This window comes from Procambarus clarkii, chromosome 11 (genome assembly GCF_040958095.1).
Source record: "Procambarus clarkii isolate CNS0578487 chromosome 11, FALCON_Pclarkii_2.0, whole genome shotgun sequence".
Taxonomy (NCBI): domain Eukaryota; kingdom Metazoa; phylum Arthropoda; class Malacostraca; order Decapoda; family Cambaridae; genus Procambarus; species Procambarus clarkii.
This window is the reverse complement of record NC_091160.1, coordinates 25937229-25953409: the sequence shown is the minus strand read 5'-3', so window position 1 is coordinate 25953409 and position 16181 is coordinate 25937229. Positions and strand designations below refer to the sequence as shown.

General features: G+C 41.5%; 1 long non-coding RNA gene across 1 annotated transcript; it reads left to right on the top strand.

The window, feature by feature from the left end:
- The first annotated feature begins 9997 nt into the window (after window positions 1-9997).
- On the top strand, window positions 9998-15981 carry LOC138363805 (uncharacterized). Its single transcript, XR_011228133.1, has 2 exons — window positions 9998-10052; window positions 15135-15981. It is a non-coding gene; the product is annotated as an uncharacterized lncRNA (long non-coding RNA).
- Window positions 15982-16181: the final 200 nt, after the last annotated feature.

The following is a 16181-nucleotide window of genomic DNA, read 5'->3' as shown; positions in this document are numbered from 1 at the left end:
TATTATATGAGGTCATGAAGCAAGATATAATTTTAGTGGAATATCATGTTTAATACAAATATTACACGTCAAGATGAAGGTGTAGAGTTGTGTTTGAACTTCCAGCTGGCAGCTCAGGGAGGCTTCATCCTGCTCTTCGGGTTCCTGGCCTTCAACGGAGGGTTCCAAGCGTCCATCAGCCACGAGGTTGATGCTTTAGCCATTGCCAAGGTTGTCTTCAACACTGCGATATCGGCCTCTTCAGGAGGCATCGCTGTGCTCTTGATGAATCATTCTAGGAGGGAGTCCCTCTGGTCCTTCCTAATGGCCCTTAATGGTTCTCTCGCTGGCATGGTAAGTACCACTCTGCACTGTGTGGCCGGGAGTCCATCTGGTGCTAGTGTGATGGACTCTGCTAGCTGTTAATTTTCATGGATGGACATTTAATTTAAACTTAATTTAGTATTATGATAACGTAACTAATTTCTTATCAAAATACCGTTACTTGCAATATGTCTGTGAGTTTGTTTATCCAATGCTTAAGAACATATTTCCATGACAGGTGTCAATCAGTGCCGGGTGCAACGCTGTCCAGCCGTGGAGTGCCTGTGTCATTGGTACAGTGGGTGGATCAGTGTTCCTCGCCATCCACACCCTTCTGCCCAAGTTGAAGGGTACGTCACCGCTACTCTCGCCGCTCAGTTTTCTTAACTTTTTGTCTCAAGAAGGCAACAAGTAGCCGGCTTTATCTAACTTCAATTTGCAATCTTTTAACTTCACTGTTATGTTCTGAAGATGTAAAGCAAATACTTAAATAATATTGTCTTGTTACATTATTGGGAAGTGTACGTGCATATTGGGACTGTTGAGGTTGTGAGTGTAAAGTTAATTAATATTTCTTCCACAGTTGACGACCCACTTGATGCTGTGGCTGTGCACATGGGAGGTGGGTTGTGGGGGCTGGTTGCTGTGGCCCTCTTCCAGGATGGTGGCATTGTGTACGGGGGCAGCGTGGAGGTCCTCGCCTGGAACATAGTGGGGGCGCTGGCCATAGTGGCCTGGTCTGGTGGTCTTTGTTTGGTTATGTTTGGTTCCCTCAGGCTGCTCGGCGTCTTGAGGGTGCCTCCAGAAATGGAAATTGCAGGCAAGTGAAGATAATACATAAAGTTTCCCCGTTTGTATTATATAATTGATAATTGTATTATAATTGTTATGTTTTCAGTGTTATGAACACAGTCATTATACATTGTATATGTTTTATATCTCTAACAATTTCTGTACGCCAGGAATGGACCTCTTGAAGCACGGGGAGCCAGCTGACGCTTGGCTGGAGAGCCAGTACGATGGATCCATAAATGCACAGGAGGAGAACAAGAGGAATTCAGGTAAGATGTCAACCAAGTTGCTTTTAAAGTTTAGTGTGTGTGATGTTTGTCTATATATAATGGGCCCTATGCACCCTCTTCACAAAGTCGGTGGATGTGTGTGTTGGAGACCAGGATGGTGTGCTAGGAGTGATGGGGAGGGTGTATGTGGGGGAAGATTGCGAGGGTGGTATAGAGGGAGATAGTGAGGGTATGTATGAGGAATAGATAGGTAGGGAATGTAAGGGGGTGATGGGCAGGGTGTGCATAGATTGAGGGAGGGATTTATTATTATTAACATCTTTATTGACAAAATTAATTACAATTTTTCCTTATCTGAGGATTTCGATTAAGTCTTACTGAAGTGAGGATAATGCTGGTATCCTCTGTCACGCTGGACAGAGGGTCATACACAAGACAATAGGTCTAAACTGTAGGCGGAAGTACATATACATCATGGTTACAACCAATGTTTTAATGTATGGATGTGTGAAAAAGAAGGAGGGTGTACAGTTGGAATGGAGATGGTGTGAAGATGTTTATAATTATTACGACAGTGCATATTGAAAACAGTTACAAGAATGGTAAAAATTTATGTAAGTGAAAAAGGGGGCATGGGATAGGGGTTAGGGAGAGACCTAGCCACCAAGTCATCCTAGTCATCGTCGTAGACCCCATCTAGTATGTGTGTGTGTAAAATAATATCTATCCATCAATCTTCTATAATGATCCATTATTTTTCCAGATCTTCTAGCCAACATGTCTGCCCCAGAGAAATGTGGTTGTACCAATTTCCAGGACCCAATTCCACCCAAAGATGGTCAAAAGTGTGCGAATCGTTCATCGTGTTCAGTATGTTGTTCGCCCATGTACCCCGGCCTCCCTGAAGCTAGTCACTTCAACCCCCACAATGACGGTGAAGGTAACTGAGCATTTGACAAACTTTTCCAACATTCTTTTTCTTTATTCGTTTGCACACACACGCAATTTAATTATTGATATATATATCCATCATTCACTTAATGATCCCATTGCTTTCCAGATTTCCTGGATCTTCAACCTTCGAACCCGGAAGTTAGTGAATGCAACCCGGAAGTAAGTGAATGCAACCTGGAAGTTAGTGGATGCAACCCGGAAGTTAATGGATGCATCCCCGAAGTTTGTGAATGCAATCAAGAAGTTTGTGAATGCAATCAAGAAGTTTGTGAATGCAATCAAGAAGTTTGTGAATGCAATCAAGAAGTTTGTGAATGCAATCAAGAAGTTTGTGAATGCAATCAAGAAGTTTGGGAATGCAATCAAGAAGTTTGGGAATGCAATCAAGAAGTTTGGGAATGCAATCAAGAAGTTTGTGAATGCAATCAAGAAGTTTGTGAATGCAATCAAGAAGTTTGTGAATGCAATCAAGAAGTTTGTGAATGCAATCAAGAAGTTGCCTACGACCTCCCACCTCCAGCAGCAGCCTACGATCTCCCATTTCCAGAAGCAGCCTACGATCACTGACCCTCCAATGACCTGCCATGTTCATAATTTGTAATTAATTTATACGATTATCATTACCGTATAAATTATAATTAATGTGATAAATACTTTGTGTTTAGAATTTAGTTTATTACTATGTGTACTGTGGGACAGTGATGTGTGGTGTGGGACAGTGATGTGTAGGGTGAGACAGGGATGTGTGGTGAGACAGGAATGTGTGGTGTGGAACAGTGATGTGAATGCAATTGTGAGACAGGGATGTGTAGGGTGAGACATAGATGTGTAGGGTGAGACAGGGATGTACACTGTTAAAGAGTTTTAATATTTCAAGAACTTTTTGTTTAAAATTTAGCCATAATAAATCAATAAAACTCCAACACATGTTGTATTCTGTTTAGCATTGGGCCTCCTTAACCACCGGCAGAGATGAAAGTTCCTTGTATATCTTTTGCTTTAGCCCTTACACTGCTACAGCCTGGGCGGTAAATGAGGGTATAAGCTAGGGCTGGGCGAAAATATATATGAATTATGTGAAAATTAATATTAAATGTTAAAAATTTTCCAACTTATTTGCTTCAGCATCATGAAAACCTCATCCCAATATTTTCATAAATGAAATTTAGACAATTTTTTTTTAAAGAAGAACGTTTTGTTGATAAGGAGAATAGTTCCTATTACTTGGGACTGAGGGATAATGCAGTAATAAAGAGATGCAAACATCTGTACGATGCACAAAGAAGAATAGTGGCAAGAAGTGTCCACAAAGTGGATATGCAGCTGGTGCCTTTATTGCATTGCTGAGAAATACATAATAACACAAATAATGAGTAAGTATGTTATTATGCTCTATTTTGTTATATATCACACAAATACATTGTCTAATGGTATTATCTGTGACTTTCATCAATGTCCTCAATTTTTTGGGGGGAGGAGGGAGATTATTTTTCTGATTTTGTTGTAACCTCTATATCCTGGAGAATGCATACCCGTCCCTACCTATGTGAAGATAGAATAAAATTGGTCAATAAATCAGTCATAACTGGCAAAACTTGAGACTGAATTTTTTTGGGCTTATTTTTTCACAGATTTCAAACTATTTTTCTTGTTTCTTTAGATTGTTTTGATGATTAGGAACCTGATTAGGGCTTTTTGATTTATAAAAAAATATACGCTAAATATATCCCCTAAATCAGTATAATTATCCCTATATTTTGTGTTTGGGGGTTATTTTTTCTTGACTTTATTTCAACACATATTGACCTACAACTTTCACATATTCGAGTATGAATGCCAAATCATGTTTATTAAAACATACAAGTAAATTAATTAGAACTACCTTATACATTGTCGATAACTTCAACTTCAATTATCTCTAAAAGTAAAGTTTCAACATTGAGTCAGTTTAAAAAAATCCAGTTTCTGACCGATTATCATCATTTTTACATATAGTGTGCGCCGCTAACTGTTCTTCAATCCTATTAGAATGGATTTTTCATAAACTCTAAACGTTTTGAGTTATAAATTTTGTTTTCTGAATTTGGTGCATATTTCAAATGCCATATTGACGATTTTTTTTTTACAGTAAACTAAACTGAAAATCTATATTTTAAATCTATTAAAATGAAAATTATATACTATTCTAATAGCATAATAACACAAAATGAACAATTGGCGATATATAATATTTTGCAGCTGATTTGAAAATCTGAAATTTTCAATAATATATTTTATAATAATTTTGATTTTTGTTGTTTTTCGAGTTATGTTGGTGATTATTTAGACAAAGTTGGAGTGTTTGCTTAGTAGATTATGCACAAAAAATTGGAAAGTGTTAGAACAAGTTTAAACAAATTTAACTTAAGGTACCATTAGATCCTGTCGTATATATACGCCATGCGCAGTTTAAGGGTTAGTGGACTCGGCAGTCCCCTAAATTTATTAAAAATGTGTCTACGATAATCTATAATCGTCGATCTATAATTTACGATCCTCAACAGGTTGTAGCGTTGTTGGAAGAGTCGTGTGTAAAGGCTGCTCTGACTAGGTATTCCTTAATGGATTTGTCTATTTTCCATGCTAGAATAGGTGGTCTTTGTGGGGAAAGTCGATCAGGCCGGGTGGTCTCTATAGGTTTCTTGGAGTCATTACAATACTTCTCATATTCTGTTGAAGGTGCTTTGCCAATCCTGGCAAGTATAGTGTGGGTGATATCCATCGATTCCCTTCTCCTGGTCTTCTTCTTCTTGATAGTAGGTGCAGTTTGCATGAAGGGCGTATCCTCATAATGACTGCACCAGGACAGATGTTAGGTGACACGTGTATGTGAAGAATGAGAAGGGTTAAAAGTCACTAGCAGCCGTAGACAGAGGAGCAGCGACGAAAACAAAGGCGGACGGGAAAGGGAGACATGTCGCACCGGAGGGCAGCACTTTGTGTCCATGACGTCGACTAATATTTACCAGGGAACTCCCGCATCGGAAAGCGTAAGCAATATGCTTCCCACAGCAGAATGTGGGCAAAGGGCGCCCGGCCACCAGGCGGCGCCGTTTGCGGAGGCATCCTATCCAGCACCCCATAAACAAACTCCTTCACCCTCGGCACCCAGATAGTGGAAGAGCACCATGGGACCGAAAGCATCTGGGCATTCCGAGAAAGCCCAATACCCGACCCCCCACGGGTCATGGCCCCGGCAGTCTGGACCAGGCTCCCCCCAGATTAGGGCAACGAAGTAGGGGGAACCGCAGGGGATGCAGGCGTGGCATTGTCCCCACCACTGGGCATAGGAGCTGAAGCCCCCCAGCGCACATCTTTCTTTAGCACCACGACGAGGTCCCGATCACCAGGGAGCAACCCCCCATCGTAGGGAGGTTCGGGGGGGGGGGCACAGGAAAGTAACTGGAGCCCCTCTGCTCCGCCACCGACGGTGGAGGAGTCCGGAGCACCATACTCCCCCCCACCTTCACAGTCACACAAGCCGTAGAACCCGCCACGACAGGCAGAACAGCTGACAGGCAATTAGGCGCCTCTGGTACAGAACCCACACCGTCCTCAGAACCGCCTGAATGCAACAGGGGCGGAAAATCCTCCGCACTAAAAAAATATGCACCCTACCAGTCGCTCCTCTTTCGTGCACTGCAGCCAGATGACCCTCGTGACCGCACCTATAACAGGTGCGTGGTTGCCCCCGATAGAGACAGCGGGGCGTGTAACCCAACACAGACACTGACGACGGTACACTACACTTCAACATCAGGATGCGGGAGCCGTCAAGCATACCAACACAGTGCCCGGCAAGGACCTTGTTCCAACGAACACTTAACACAGTCCCAAACCGTTCAAAACACGTTAAAAGATTGTCCTTAAATTCGAAGGGGGGGTGTTATGTCATGGGGTGTGTGTGTGTCAAAAACTTTTGTCATAGCTGTGTCTCAGAGGCCTGTTAAGAATTTAGTGATGGTGGACCTTTAAATGTTGTCTAGGGGAATAGATGATTGTACTTGAGCCTAGGGCAAATCAAGGAGTAAGGTAAACAACCTAGTACAAGGACACAAAGTTATATGTATAAATCACACGATATTACACATATGAAATGTTGTTCCTTACAACACAAGGTCATTATGACGTGATATAACCCTCCAAGCGGGCTCTAGATACCCTAAGGCTCTCCGTCCCAAACCTGGAACAGTGCACACAGCCACCACAGCTATCCACCGATGACACATATTTACACCTCTAGGAAACCTGGACTCTCTCTTAAAGAACACCTCCAAAGTCTGCATAACTACTTTACAATATCTTGCATCCCTGTTTAGATACAAAGGAAGGCTTATCTGACTGTTCGGCCAGAGAAAACCCCTCAAATAGCAGGACCGGGTCGGCAGCGATACACCTCCCCTCAAGTCAAGATGGCGTCCACCTCTCTTGCGTCATCGCCCCTTAATACTCTATGCTTTACATTTGCAATCAAACCCTTTATTGACTTTATTTACCATATTCCCCATGCATGCTTTTAGATTGAATCCATTTTTCCCTCACATAGATAGGCTATTCCAGTTCACATTATTCCTGACAATCTCCAGCTGAGAAGATACTACTTTGCCTTCCTTTGTTGAACAGGGTCAACCCCAACGCATTTGGAACCAGGCTGAATGCAAGCCAGCTCGGGGCGCAACTGAACCCAAAAAGACTTATTTACCGAGTGACTCTCTGCGTGGGCTGGATTGGACCAGAAAAGGTTACGGCTACCACACCAGGAAGTTTCGCAGTCCCCATCGACGTGTCAACAGAATACGCATCGGTCGATCTACTCAAAACACCCCTGATGACGGGGCGAGTTTGCTGCCGTCTGCGCTGAGCAGCCTCGACAACTAAGGTTACGTCCTCCTGACACTGTACCTCCTCCAGAAGTAGGAGAGTGCCTGGTGGAGAATGTCATCACATCTGTGTTTACCGGCGGCACACACACCTGCTACAACGGCACCTTCCTCCAAGCAACAGACCTAGGGGTACAGCCTCAACTTGGTCAATGGTTTAAACTTATCCAACGACTGTATCGTGTTTTCAACTCACTACATCAACAGACCGGCAATCAGCATTGTAAACAAGACAACACACAATCTTACTACTATATTGACGGCCAGTTAACAGTTTAACAACTGAACTACGGTCACTTCCCTGAGAGACAGTGAACAGTAAAGTGTACCTAAAGGAGTGGCGTCTCCAGAAGAGTGATACAAACTACGAGACAGAAACAAGTAACTCCATCTATTGGTCTCAGGTGCCATTAACAGACCGATACACCCACCCTCGACAGAGTCCAGCGAGTCTTCGGTCTCGGGTGAATATTGGTGTGTTACTTAAGCTTTAATGTTTGTTAATATATATATATATATATATAAGAGAGTGAGTATGGTTGAAATAGTAAAATATAAATATATATGTATGAAAGGACAGTAAATACTGTGCATAAATGAACAAATCCACAAGGGCCGTGACGAGGATTCGAACCTGCGTCCGGGAGCATCCCAGACACTGCCTAAATTGAGCTACGACAGGGTAAAAAGGGTTGAAACCGAAGTTCTACTGAACTTACTTAACAGTGCTTGTAATACTGTGCATGTTGCAACAGTGGTCATTGAAGTTCTTGTGTTGACTTGTTTAACAGCAATTACGCAACATCCCTCGGACTGGTGTTGTGTTTTATTCATAGTGTTGAGCTCAGCTTGAGTGTAAACATTAATATATATATATATATATATATATATATATATATATATATATATATATATATATATATATATATATATATATATATATATATATATATATATATATATATATATAAAATCATTGTTTTGATATTGCATATAAATATTCAAATGAGTAAAATTTTAAGTTTTAAGTAAAATATATAAAAACACTAACTACTAGGCTACTAGGCGTTTACTAACAATGGGTGTTTGATCAATGGCTTAAGACTTTTCAGCCTTGAGAGGAGTATTAACACCTCCCCCCCGCCCCATCTACAATAGCTCACTGATCAACTATTAAGTAAACTCTAGGGTGTATTCACCCCCCCTGTGTATATAACCCCCTTGCCCTTGTGTGTGTATGTTGTGTATTGATACTTGACAATATTCAAATGAGATTTACAAGATTTAGCTTTACATTCTATTATTTACAAGATTTTAAATACTAGGCTATGTATTCTCTCAAACCCAATGTACCTTCTTGTATATAAATAAATAAATAAATATATGTTGATTCTGGATGTGTGAACAATTTAGTCCTCGGTGTTGATCTTGGTATATATATAATAAATAAATTGATTTATATATATATTTACATGTGTGTGTGTGAAGATACAACGACCCATTGTGTGGGGGAAAACCGCCTCGTGGGATTTATTGATTTATTTACAATTTATTACTTTACATTAATTTATATAGAATTTATTTCTTACATTAATTTATTTGTTTCGATAGTGGACTGTATAAGTTTATTCCCACAAATCGTTTCCTACACAAGCTGGGTGGGGGGGGGTTTATTAATGTAATAGTCTATCAATCAGAATTATCGATTGGTAGACAATTCACTACAATGTTACTAGGTGTTAAGACTACATATGCTAGTAAATACTGGGGAAGCCTTATCTGATAAGAAGGCTTCAGCATTTTGTTGGTGTAGAGTAAGTGTGTAGCCCGCTTGTCACGTGGTCAAACAGCAGCAATATTAACTGCATATTGTATGGAAAGTTAGTAATGTGTCGGTTTTTCCGATACATTGCATTTCTAGCCAATTTTAGGTAGGATATTTCAATGTACGTTACTCTTATTTATTTGTATGTAAACAAAGTAATAAGGAAAATTTGAAAAATATACAAATCACTTTTTTATATTATTTTATATTGTTTTGCCTATAATAAATGCTTAACATTGTGTCTTGGCATTTCTTTAATGATATATTTGTTTTTAAATAAACTGATCTATAAACAAATGTTGTGTATGTGTTTATTCATTATCCAGGAAATGTCATCTGCAAGGTGAAATATGATATATTGTTGATAAAAGAGTTTCAAGGTCCACCATTATTTAAACAGACTTAACCATTGGAGTGCGCAGTTAATACTAATACTAATAATATAACTTGTTGCCAGAGATACTTGTTGCCAAGTCGTATTGCAGCTGTGACACTGTCTGTTAGACAACCGAGATTGTTACTCTCCCCATGCAAGTGTTTTGTTTGACACACTTCATTGTGTCAAACAACAGACCTATTGCTAGTTCATGTTTGTACTCTTTATATGATGCTGTTGGATCTTGGATTTATCCCAGCGTAGCTAGTCCGGTTTAACCTGTCATTAGAGAGATGAGACTAGGAGGGGGAGATGAGGAAGAAATGAGACTGCGAGAGAGAGATGAGTAAGAGAGTGAGAGCTAGATAAGTAAGGGAGGGAGAGATAAGTAAGGGAGGTTCAGAGAAGAATGAATCTTCTTGATTCACAAACCATATGAGTTCGCTGAAGTGTTTCTTGTGGTGCTCCCACAGTGAGAGATAAGTCTTGCCCCTCCCACCAATGACAGTACGCCCCCTCCCCATGCAACACCCCGGCCCTCCCCCACAGGGGTAGAGTGCCAGGCAAGTATATAACCGTGCACGACACTGACCTCAGCACCACACCAGCCCTCAGAATCCACCGTTCACCCCTCCAGCACCTGTGGAGTCCAGGTGGGTCTGCTTAGTGTCCAGGTGGGTCTGCTTATAGTGTCCAGGTGGGTCTGCTTAGTGTCCAGGTGGGTCTGCTTATAGTGTCCAGGTGGGTCTGCTTATAGTGTCCAGGTGGGTCTGCTTATAGTGTCCAGGTGGGTCTGCTTATAGTGTCCAGGTGGGTCTGCTTATAGTGTAGCTATAAGCTACTGACTCAGTAGCTACAATTGAGCTACTGAGCCAGCCTTAAAAATGGAAGGATCCCAAGGCAACTAACCGCTACCCAATGGAACATGCCCTTCCCGGAGCATCCACTTGAGCACTGGAAAATTAGGTGATCCACGCCCTGAGTGATATGAACTGTTTACCACACTAACTATGGATGTAACGGGGAGGATTTACTGGGTCCCAATCCTTAACTGTAGCCTCTGTTCATCCAGGTTGTGAATAGGTACCTGGTTGTTAAACGATTTGGCGGGTCGTATTCCAGGGAAAATTAGGATTAAGGTCCTGTCCGAAACGCTATGCGTGCTAGTGACTGTACAAGAATGTAAGAACTCTTGTTTATATAAATAAATAAAATATAAATAAATAAATAAAACATTTCACATGCGGCTCCTAATGCCCAAGGTGAATAAAATCACGTCACCCCTCCCTCTATACCCACTCATGTCTACCCTCCTCACACTTCCTCTACCTGGTCCAGTCACACTCACTATTTTTTGTTTTACCTCACTTCACGTATAAGTATGTATACTGGTGTATAATTATCAACATGTGTGGTGAACAAGTGTATATACTCGGGTCTGTATTGTCATACAGCATATCACTCACATACTCAGATATAGCCACAACAATCCTCTACGTCCCCTCCCCCCCCCCCCCCCAAGTCACAGCTTTTGCATAGATTATGTTGTCATAAGGAATTGGTACAGTGGTTGCTTCCTGCATCCAGATACATTGTGTGGTTGCGTGTCGCGGTGGAGGTTCAGTATGGCGCCAACTGCAGCCCCGGATTCTTTGTGTGGTGTTGCCTGCGTGATTAAGTTCAAGTTCAAAAATTCAAAAAAATTCAAATGTTTATTCAGGTAAAGTACATACATACATTGATACAAATACAAATATTGATGAATTTACAAATATTGGTGATACAAATATTGATGAATTTACAGATAGAGCTAATACATACAATGCCTAAAGCCACTATTACGCAAAGCGTTTCGGGCCGCTCAGTTTCAGGTTTCGTTAAGTATGTCTATTGAAACAAGAACAACTACATTTCAAAGGGATAGAGTAGCTTAGGCTATTTCTTCCCCCCCCCCTTGTCCTGGATCTTTTCTCCTGAGAAGCGGCGCAGTGGAACACTTTGTTATGCGCGTGAAGATGCGCACAATATCGTACATGTTAACTAAACAGATTTCTCAATCGTAACCAATAGCTTGAACGTGGGTTATTATATGTCGTCCGGTATCATACGCTCCTACTGCTGTATTTGGTCAACTGCGTAGTCAACCCTTGAGTCATACCGAATGGTTATTATCCCTGTGGTTGTGACCTTTGAGCTGTGGTTTATGACCTGAGCAGTCATAAACTGGTATTATCCCCCACGGTAGTCAGTGATTATCAAAACAAGGCACCAAGGCGGGGGAATTATGTTGCCCCTCCCCCCACCCCCCTCCCATTTTAGTGACCAAGAGTCATACCTAAAATTCATTGGTAGACATTGACATTGGTAGACCTATTAAACATTGATAGACGCGTTCAATTCAACTCTTGTAACAATGCATTTCGTGTACTCTGATCCAAACTAAATTAGCAGCCTGACCTATACTCAGTATAAGCCAATATTCCTCGATACTACCTAAGTAAAATTTGACTGATATTAAATAATAACTTTAGTAATCATTGAAAAAATCCCCAATGACTCAGCGAATGAAGAAATAGCTTAGCCTACTCGGCCACGGCGACCCTTGCTTACTGAAACCATGTTATACGGCTTAACTAAACCATGCCGGACGACTCAACCAAACCATGTGTGACAGCTCTGTCTAAACCCTGTGTGACAGCTCTGTCTAAACCATGTGTGACAGCTCTGTCTAAACCCTGTGTGACAGCTCTGTCTAAACCCTGTGTGACAGCTCTGTCTAAACCCTGTGTGACAGCTCTGTCTAAACCATGTGTGACAGCTCTGTCTAAACCATGTGTGACAGCTCTGTCTAAACCCTGTGTGACAGCTCTGTCTAAACCCTGTGTGACAGCTCTGTCTAAACCCTGTGTGACAGCTCTGTCTAAACCCTGTGTGACAGCTCTGTCTAAACCCTGTGTGACAGCTCTGTCTAAACCCTGTGTGACAGCTCTGTCTAAACCCTGTGTGACAGCTCTGTCTAAACCCTGTGTGACAGCTCTGTCTAAACCCTGTGTGACAGCTCTGTCTAAACCCTGTGTGACAGCTCTGTCTAAACCCTGTGTGACAGCTCTGTCTAAACCCTGTGTGACAGCTCTGTCTAAACCCTGTGTGACAGTTCTGTCTAAACCCTGTGTGACAGCTCTGTCTAAACCCTGTGTGACAGCTCTGTCTAAACCCTGTGTGACAGCTCTGTCTAAACCCTGTGTGACAGCTCTGTCTAAACCCTGTGTGACAGCTCTGTCTAAACCCTGTGTGACAGCTCTGTCTAAACCATGTGTGACAGCTGTGTCTAAACCCTGTGTGACAGCTCTGTCTAAACCCTGTGTGACAGCTCTGTCTAAACCCTGTGTGACAGCTCTGTCTAAACCCTGTGTGACACCTCTGTCTAAACCCTGTGTGACAGCTCTCTCTAAACCCTGTGTGACAGTTCTGTCTAAACCATGTGTGACAGCTCTGTCTAAACCATGTGTGACAGCTGTGTCTAAACCATGTGTGACAGCTCTGTCTAAACCATGTGTGACAGCTGTGTCTAAACCATGTCAGACGGTTCTACCCAAAACGTATGACGGACACACATCAGAAAATAATGGAAATGGTGTCACGGTCCGCCCTGAACCATTATAAAGTCGTTTACAGAAAGAGCGGCAGAGAAAGGCAGCAGAGTGAGGTGAAGGGCGAGAGGTTCACGAGCTGAAAATTGCATTTAATGCCATTTAGATAAAGTATTATGGATGATAACCTCTGGTTGACAATAGGTTGAACAAACTGGCACTTAAATGCCTGCTTTGAATGGCTTTAGCTTAATGTTAAGCTCAGTGAAATAGTCTGGCTTTGCTAAAACAGCTTTTATTGTTATGTTGTGGGTTCGATATCTGCCCTACAAGGGGTAAAGTGCCTGGTGATGTTCAGTCTGCACACAATTGGGAATAAGTTGTATAACCAATTTTATACAGTTTAAACAATTTAAAAATAATTTAAGATTGTACTTGTGATAAGTGTTGTCATTACCACACGAGAAGTGGGCAGCTGTGTTGTGGTGGACGTGGCTGTGAGGAACCAGGTGGTGGTGCTGCAGACGAACGCAAGTCGCAGCCTACACAACACGGTTCACTCACGGATTTTAAAACACGAGAACTTACCAAACCTAACTCAACTCAACTTAGCCTAACCCAGTCTAACCTAGCCTAACACAACCTAAACTAATCCAACATAACCTACCTTAACCCATCCTAATATAGCCAAGCCTAAACAAGTCAAACCTAACCTAGCCTAACCTAACGTAAAATTTACGTAAGTTAACGAAACCTAACCGTCCCTACGATAGCCTAAGCTAATGTATCCAAACCGAACGGTTTTGACCATCAGAAAACGGATGTTGTTGAAACGTCTTGTGGATAGACCTTGATCATATTCCTAGACCTGTCTTAGGGAGGAGAGATATAACTCAGTACCTCCAGTGCCGAGAGGCAGGATAACGAGAGGCTTTCACTACCAAACCAGTCACAGACCAGTCACAGGTTATAAGCATCACCAGAGGGGTAACGCGCATATCGTAAGATAATATTTCCAAGTGCTTCACACTGAAAACAAACGTGAAAATGCAGGCGATGAGTCACAATAACGTGGCTAAAGTAGATTATATCACTTTTTCACTTTCAAACGTGAAAAATTTAATTAACAAAAACTTGTCAAAATGTATAAAGTATATCTGGACCGCTCCTAGCTATTATATACTGCTCTTAGTTAAACAAGCCTTCATCATCAATAGAGAAGTTATCAAAATTTCCTTAAAATTTGATGTCTATGATAATGCGTATCTACATAGGAGATGAAACGAAAATAATCCGAGCGCTTTCGTGATTTAACTCATTTTCAAGGAGAACATGAGAGGGATTATAGAAGGGTGTAGGTGTGTATAACACCTACTCCTGAGTAGACTAAGAAACACAAACAAAACATAAGGAAGTGACATGTAAAATGAATAATGGGAACAGGTAAACTGCATTTTAAAATCATACTTAAAGTCACAGGGGGTCATGTAAGCCCACACCCAAGTATTACCCATCTACGGTCCGTCTAATTACCAAAAACTACCACATGCTACACACGCTTCAGAAAACTTCCTGGCAATACGTTAGTAATGAATAAATATGATATATTTACTCATTACAATGTTGGTGCTGAACATACAACATGAAAAAACATAATTTTAATCCGAAAAAGTATCTTTTTATAAAGAAATTAGACGAAAATAAAAAGCTGGTGACGCCAAATCAAGTCGACGATCCAAGCTTCGGTTAGGTTAGGTTTGGTTAAGTTAGGTTAGGTTAGGTTAGGTTAGGTTAGGTTAGGATAGGTTAGGATAGGTTAGGTTAGGTTAGGTCAGCCTAACTTAATATATCATATTTATTCATTACTAACGTATTGCCAGGAAGTTTTCTGAAGCGTGTGTAGTATGTGGTAGTTTTTGGTAATTAGACGGACCCTCTATCTACTGCACTCCTTGAAAACGCGAAATTAAAATCGTTAAATCGCGAAAGCGCTCAGATTTTTTTTACATTTTTCTCTTTGATACTTACGCATAACTGATCACGTGTTTTTTGTGATTATTCTTGTATCTATAATAATAAAGCGAATATTTACAGTCTTTGAACGATATGTAATTCATTTTCCCGTTTTCTTTATTCTGGATGAAGATGTGGCACGTAACAAGTTTGGTGTTTCTTACGGTGTTGACGATGTCGTGGGCTGCTGCCGATGTCGACGAGGACGACGACTTTCTCGGAGATTTCGAACCAAGACGTTCAGGTGATTACCGTACCCAGTCCAATCCCCTACGTGGGTTGGACTGGGTCCGTAAAGGCTACGGATACCACACCAGGAAATTCCGAAGCCCTCACCGACGCGTCAACAAAATACGCAATGGGCGGGACGTCTAGAGCAACCCTTATGACGAGATTATCTTCCTGTTACCTGCTGTTGAACAACTAAACTTACATCCTAAGGCTGCTGTACTAATTACAGATGAAACACGAGGCTTCCCTATCCCTGGAGCGGAGCGCCTCTGTCGTTATCTTGGACATTATTACAGTGGAGTACAATACCACTGTACCCACCCATATCCCAGGCATGGGTACCACGACCCTGGACGCTGCTGTTATGTGGCAGGTACGTCTCCAAGCCAGAGGTTGTGCCTTCAACCTCTTACATGATGGCCATTTAACCACAGCTTCACGACTCATCTAGCGACCAAAACATGGCAGACTTAACAGAGCACCAGAGATATACTCTGAATATTTATTACGTGACATGGAGTGCACGGCAGGTGTGGTGGGAAGCGCAGATGTCTGCTCAGTAGAAGGATCCACCGCCCAGCTGTGACGAAGTGCTTCACTCCACCCTGAAGCCACTCAAATTTTCTACTCATGTTGATCTTGTTTGCTGGGATTTTTGGGGGGTCAAAATCTTTTAAAATAACATCTATTCGTTAATAATTTTTGCATTATTGTACATGTAAAAATAAAAGTTATAACCGTCTCCTTATTTATTGTTTTTTATTCTTTAACAGGTCAAAATGCACTCACGGAAGTAAAAAATCAAATTCACAATAATAAGTATATATAAAATTCATAACAAAAATTATCGCATCAGGGGGACGAATACACCGAGAAGTGCGTCCCGTTTCTCGTTGTATATACAGTGAGAGTTTAGTTTAGTCCTGGACACTGTATGGGACTAAAGTA